Source organism: Physeter macrocephalus, chromosome 5, assembly GCF_002837175.3.
Source record: "Physeter macrocephalus isolate SW-GA chromosome 5, ASM283717v5, whole genome shotgun sequence".
NCBI lineage: Eukaryota > Metazoa > Chordata > Mammalia > Artiodactyla > Physeteridae > Physeter > Physeter macrocephalus.
Genome location: NC_041218.1, coordinates 18,989,788 through 18,997,402, shown reverse-complemented (window position 1 = coordinate 18,997,402; position 7,615 = coordinate 18,989,788).

Genomic DNA, 7,615 nt, shown 5'->3' with positions numbered 1-7,615 from the left:
TGCTTTGTTATCAATGTTTGATCAGTGAATGAACAGAGATGATGCTGTGTGCAGAAAGAGTGTGGGGTTTGGAGCGATCTCTCTGATTCTCATCTTCCTCAGGCCTGCCATTTTCCCTCCTGAGAGACATAAAATACAGGGTTATGGTGAGGATTAAATGAGATGATGAAAATTGCTTGGCACACAGGAGATAATCAAGTAATATTTGGTCTCTTCCTTACATGGATCCATAAGCTCTGTGTTAGGGCCTAGAGGGAAGGCAGAAGAATGATTCCCCACGACGCTGACGTGTGTGTCCGCCCCTCCCGACTTGGTTGTCACTAATCCTGGTCTTTGTTGATGCTTTGGGACAATCTTCTTTAACTCTATCAAAAATGTATCCCCAAAACCTGTGGTGAGGGTGAGAGTTTCAAAACGCAATCCTCTTTCTAGGCTCCTCATTGTGTCACTGTCTATCTGAATCAAAGATTATAACAGAGGACGAAAAACACATCAGAACAACAACAAATATTCCCTCTAAGCCATCAGCAAAATTAAGCAGGAATTTTCAGGACGCCCATCAAAAAAAAAACTGACCAGAGTGGAAAGTGGAGCAATGGCGCCACCACGTGGTGAAGCTGCAAACGACCGCTTTGACTGCTGGTTTTTCATTAACTTCATTATCTTCGGAGAGCTACCGGGCTGTACCTGATCCAAGGCCCGGCTCATCAGAGCATGGTTTATGGAGCCGGCTCACGGGGACTGGCCACGCTAACACAGAGGAACGTCAAACAACTGTGCTAGTGAGGGTGACAAAGAGAGTGGGAATGGAGTAGCAGAAATGAACCCTCTATAGAGGGAAAAGCAATAAACACCCTATTGTTGGGGCTTCCCTGGTGGCGCAGTTGTTGAGAATCTGCCTGCCAATGCAAGGGACACGGGTTCGAGCCCTGGTCTGGGAGGATCCCACATGCCGCGGAGCAATTGGGCCCGTGAACCACAACTACTGAGCCTGCGCGTCTGGAGCCTGTGCTCCGCAACAAGAGAGGCCACGACAGTGAGAGGCCCGCGAGAGGCCCGCACACCTCCATGAAGAGTGGCCCCCGCTCGTCGCAACTAGAGAAAAGCCCTCACACAGAAACGAAGACCCGAAACAGCCAAAAGTAAATAAATAAATAAATTTATAAACACCCTATTGTTTACGGCTTGTCAGTGACACAAGGAAATATTTTGCTGTTCTTATGCCACGTGCCTGAGAATCACCTGGAAAACCCGGTAAAGGTGCAGATTCCTGCCCCAGACCCACTGAGTCAGACCCTCTGGGGATGGAGTCTGGGAGTCTGCATGTTTAACAAGTACCCTGGGCGAGTCGGGGGAAAGTTAAAATTTGGGACCAAAAAGGGACCAGAGCCATGAATGAGGAGTCCTGAAGCCTCACTGAGCTCATTCTACAAAAACAGAAAATGAACACAACGAGCAGGAGAGGAATGACCACTTTTTAAAACAGACAGAAACTTGAAGGGAACGGGAGTCCTGAATACAGGCAGACCTTGGAGAACCGCGGGTTCGGTTCCAGACCACAGCAATAAAGCAGATATCACAAAAAAGTGAGTCACGGGAAATTTTTTGGTTTCCCAGTGCATATAAAAGTTAAGTTTACACTATACTGTAGTCTATTAAGTGTGCAATAGCATTATGTCTACAAAAACAATGTACCTACCTTCATTTAAAAATACTTTATGAAAAAATGGTAACCGTCAGCTGACAACACAGGGTTGCCACAAACCACCGATTTGTAAAAAGTGCAGATTGCTACACACACACACACACACACACACACACACACACACACAGAGTCCTATACGTGCAACTGGCTGAATATGTGGATGGGGATTTTTGTTTGCTGGTCTGAGGAATTTTTAGTGGATGGTAAATGTAAAAACAAAACAAATCCTTCATTTGTAGCATTCGCCTATTTCCATGGTGTAAATACTCCCCCCGTGGCCTATTTCCAGCCACAATGTGACATCACTGAACACAGAGGAAATGCACAATCTTATAGTATTTCACCACACAGATTTAGTCATAAATCACCCCAAGAGCATAGGTAATAGTAAAATGTAATAAAATGATTAGGAAATGATGAGTTTTGAGTATTACCTTTGTTTCAAATATAATTTATTTAATTATAAGTCTGTATCGTTTAATTTTTAAAATGAGCGTGTTTTTGCAAAATTCCTGAAAATCAGCTCTCATGAGCTGGTATGAGCCAGTTTCCAACACACCATCACTCTACCCCAAGGAGCTTCTGCCACTAACTTAAGGCCAGAGATGGAGGCCAGGAGAGGGGGCTGCTGACAGGAGCTGATGAGAGTAACTCTCAGGAAAGGACTTTCTGAGGCAGATGTCGGGCAGGTGGCAAAGCCTCACTGAGGGGTTTTCTTCTCGGGGTTAACCCTCCACTGACTGTGGAGTGGCCACCTCTCTCGGCCCTCCCTGTTCCCCTTCCTGGAGCTGGGAGGATGTGGGCTTCCTGAATGCGGATTTCCAGCCATCCCTGTTTAGCACCCAGTGAAGTCCCCGGCCCATAGGAGGGGTTCAATGACTGTTTACTGTTGAGTGAATTACACTGGCCCAGAGTCAGAAGAGCTGGGTCTTGGGTCTACTATTACCAGGTTGTGCAATTTTATGGCTTCTGGGCCTCAGTTTCCCCATCTGTAGGAGAAGGGCCTTGAGTTTCATGACTGAATGCTCTGCCAGGATCCCAGGACTCTCCTTCCACAGCGATTGGCTCCAAGACCCCTAATCTGGGGCCCTATCCTGGTCAGCTCGCACCCAGGGCTTGACTTCATCACGGGGTCAGGGGTCTCCAACCCCTCATGGGTTGATCCCGGTATCACTGATGTAAGAGGCTCCAATACATGGAAAACTTTAGCTAAGAACCCACCTAACCCATTAATGGCAGGACTCCAGCTCCACAGACAGGTTCCCCGGAAATTCTAGAGAGGGGTGTGTCTGTGTCACCAGGCTGGAGCAACCTTTAGGATGGTAGCTGCCAGGGCCGCCTTGGTGCACATCAGGGAAACTTCCAGCCCCAGCTCCTTTCCTCTCTCTCCCCGGGAGGATGTCAGTGGGATAAAAACCCACCTGAATCCCGAATATATTAAAAGCCACTCCGTTGTACATTTTAAAATGGTGAATTATATCTCAATTTTTAAAAGCCTTTGAATACTTACTGAGGAAGGAGGAGAAGAAAAGGAGGAAGAGAGGAGGAGGGGGAAGAGGAGGAGGAGAAGAGAAGACATCAGAGTGGCTCTTGTGGGTAGAGAGAAAGTGAAAGAATGTTCCAGGATTCCCTGGACCAACCCCTGTCAGAGCGTTTTCCTTTTGGAATAGAAATTCAAACTGGGTGCTTTTATCTTATTACCTGATTTAATATGTTGGATAATTAGGGTTCAGATGAAACCCAAGTGCTGGGTCTTAGAAGGAGTGTGAGACTCCCCCCGTCTGGGGGAGGTGATGCGGTAGAGGGGAAGCAAGGTGTCGTCAGGCTGACCTCAGGTCTGGCCCCCGCCAGGAGTTCCTTCCTACCCATCCCAGCTTCTGGTTCTTTACAGCTTTCAGACAAGTGGCAGCTGGCTCTGTGTTCCCCTATCAACCCAGAACCCCTTGTGGAAAAACCCCTTTTCCTTTTTGTTTAGCTGAGACTGAGCTGGAATTTTCCAACAGGAAGTTTTCCTCAGCAACTTAGGGAACCATAAAAGCACAAAGGTTTTAGAAAAAAAAAAAACAAAACCCCATTCCACTAGAGTGTAGATTTCCACTGCGGTTGGAGCACAGACTGAAGGTGGGGGAAGAATTGGTGGGACCCGCCTCCCAGGCCTCTGGTATCTTCGCTCCCCACTCTCCTCTGTGGCCCCCCAAGTCCCGGCCGGAGTGGGGAAGGGGCCCAGCCCTGCGCCTTCCATGAAGCCACGTCCAGGCTGGGCACCGGCAGAGGACTCCTGAGCAGCCTCCTAGGGCGCTGCTGTCCAAGTCATCCCAGAATTACCGAGGCTTAGATCCTGTAGAAACCGTATCCACCACCCGGCTATCTCAGCCGCCCAGTAGGAGCAGTAACCTGTCCCGATGACCCAGGTGTCAAGCTGGAAGACCCGTGCGTGACCACAGAGCCGGCCACCTGGCGTCAGACACCTGGGAGGCCAGGCCAGTCCAGGCCCTTCTGTGGCTTCAGAGGGGACTCACTGAGCCCAGGGGAGAGGCCGGCGTCCCCACTGAGCAGAATCACCCTGGGAGGTGGCATGGGGGTGGGGTGGGAGGAGAGGAGAGTCGCCCCGGACCAGAAACTCTGCTCTCCAGGGAGCGGAGGGTGTTTTGCTGTCAGTGGGGCTGGAGCGTCTGGATGGGGACCACAGAGCCCGAGGGCGGGTCACCCCCATGGGTCGGAAGCACGGGGAGGGGGCTCACCCCAGGCCCCAGTCTTCCTCAGCCTGGGATCACCGAGCAGCTTACAGCCACATTACGACCGACACCCCTGAGCCCAGCGCCTCAGTCTGGGGAGCCCGATCTTCCTGCAGACGGCCTCACCCTGAGTATCTCTGAGTTTTGCTAAAAGTGCTCACAGATGTTTGTGATTCAGTCCTGGGGGCTCCTTGCTGCCGGCACTTCTCAAGCCCCTGGCAGCCCGAGGCCCCCAGAGGTCCTGAACGCACCGTGGCCTGTGCCTGTGACCTTGGAACGGCCCTCGGCAGATCTGCCTACAGTCCCGTGAGGTGAGAGGCTCTGCTGGTGGCCTCTTTGTCCTCGTCCCTCAGGGGATTCCTCAGCCGGGGGGCGGGAGTTGGGGGGGCCAGGCCAGGCCACAGGTGCTGCAGCTCTGAGGGTAGGGCTCTTTGTGTCTCTCTCTTTTACACACACACACACACACATAAACACACACATATGCACACATATACACACACAAACACATACACATGTATACACACATACACACATATACAAACACATACATACATACATACACACATACACACACACACATACACACACAGCCATTTCTCTCAAGGCTGGTGTGCAGGGTGGTGTGGCTGAGACTCCAGCTGGCCCTGGGCCTGTGGGCACCTGGGTTTTGCAGGATCTGGCTTGGGTCACAGGCCACGCTCTTCCTCTCTCAGAATGTGCCCTGTGGTCTCTTCCAAGGGCTTTTCAGTTTGGCTTTGTCTGGGGTCACCCGAATTTTAGGACATGCTTTTTCATTCTTGAGACACAATGGAGGTTAGAATTTGCATCCCTTTGTTGCCCAGGGAATTCTTTTCGGTCAGTCTGTGAATTCAGACCCATGTGCGGGACAGGAGCTCACAGGACTCCACACGCAGCTGGGTGCAAATCCCAGCCTGGATCCCGCAGGAGGCTGCTGAATTCTGCCCCAACCCGCAGAAGCAGCCCTCCAGGCTCAGCTCCCCAGAATGTTCTCAGAGCCAGGGGCGGGGCAGGGGAGACTTCGGGCGTGTGAGGGCTGTTCTCTCTGCAGCAGCATCTGACCCTGCTCCGGTGCCCTGGTACTTTAAGGAAATAGCCCACTAGCCATTTTGCTATATATTTTTTGATTATTAACCCTTTAATATTGGTCTTAGGCTCTTGAAGCAGGGACATTAGTGGTCAGAAGGGGTCTGTAGCAGCACCTGACCCCCCAAAAGACCATGAAGCCACAGTAGTGTCTGTCCATGGAATCCTTTCCAGGCACTTTCTAACTGTAGGCCTGAGGAAGGCTTGGTGGAGCCAGGCCAGCAGAGGAGGAAGTGGAAGGAAAAGACAGAAGCCCAAAGAGATGGTCCCTGACAAGCCACTCCAGAAACAGAGGGTTCCAGGGGAGACCTGTCCTCTGGAGGGCATGGCTCTCCGTGGCCACGAGCAGCTGGGGTTAGCCATTCAGTCCTGCCGGCCCCATAGGACACAGCAGGCTCTGCCCGTGGGACAGATCAGAATGGCCTGGCAGAAATGTACTTCCTCTGGGTCAAATGTCCCCATCAGGTAGGCTCTGACTCTCAAACAGAACAATCTAGCTCCCCTCAGAAGTACTCCAAAGCTTGCCTCAGAGCTTGGCTGGCATGATACCTGAGTGCAAAGCCTCATCTGAGTCTTGATATTATCCCATCCCTGCTAGGCCATCTTGTGCGGTCATCTTGGCTTTAGACCTGTTGGTACCCAGGATCTCAGTATCTTTTAACATACAGTCGCCAAGTGAGTGATACAGACGCGAGCATCCTGGACCCAGAGGGAGGGAATCCTGTGGCTGGGCTGTGAGGAAGCATGGCCAGTGCGGGTGGATAGGACTTGGAAGGGTGGGTGCAGGGCAGCGGCTATTCCAGGCAGAGGGACCGTGAGTCAGTCACCAAGACGGGGCATGTCCGCCCAGTGAGGCTCATCTCTGCCATGGACATCTGCTGGGAATCTTGCCCTGGAGGGACAATGTGCCTGACAATTTAGCCTTATCACAGAAGAGGGCACGAGATGGGCAGGGAAGGGCCTGGGGCCCATGCAGTGGACGGTGTGTGCAGGAGTCATCATTCCAGCTGACGACCATCCAGACTGAGGCATGCAAAGCATTTTCATAGCACTTGCACACGCCAGGCAGCACCCTGGGCTGTTCGGACATGTTATCTCGCCTAATCCTCATAACAGTTCTAAGGTATTATTATAGCCTTCAGTTTATAGATGGCGAAACTGGGGTACAGAGCGACAGAGTAACTTGCCCGAGGATCTGCCAGCAATCCCAGGGGATTTGCAGAGGGAAAATGATGAGTTTGGCTTTAGAGGTGTTTGCAGATGTCCAGCAGGCAGTGAGATCGTAAAAGCTAGAGGTCGGAGAAGCCGCTGGGGTTGGGATGGATCTAGTGATTCAAGAATATAACTCCTGGAATGATTTGAAATTGTATATGATTTTCTCTTTTGTCTTCATGAGTCTATGACTTTTACACACAGTCTGCCAAAGGCAGCCATATGTCTGATTAGAGAGAGAATTTTTTATAGAAGGATTGCCTAGAGAAAGGCGAAGTTGACGGTCTACTTTCGACTTTCAATATAGGATTACGTGGCAGAACAGGAGTCTTCAAGCCAGGATAGTATCTTGAGGGAGGATTCACCAAATTCCTTTACTTCCCTCTTTCCCCATTGGTTCATCAACAGTGAGTCTCCTGCCCTGTTTTTAAGGCTCAGGTGGAAATCTGGGGAAGGGTAAATATGACATAAGGGAGGTATAGAAAAAGCATGCCCCCCTGCCCTCTTCTGGATCAGGAGATTTAAGGGAGAAGCAGGATGGGGCAGAGGCTAGGAGTCCCCGGCCAGTGACAGTTAAGACAGGGCCCCGGACTTCCCCAGTGGCGCAGTGGTTAAGAATCCGCCTGCCGATGCAGGGGACATGGGTTCCAGCCCTGGTCCAGGAAGATCCCACATGCCGCGGAGCAACCAAGCCCGTGCGCCACAACTACTAAGCCTGCACTCTAGAGCCCGCGAGCCACAACTACTGAAGCCCGTGCACCTAGAGCCCGTGCTCTGCAACAAGAGAAGCCACCACAATGAGAAGTCCACACACCTCAACGAAGAGTAGCCCCCGCTCACCGCAACTAGAGAAAGCCCG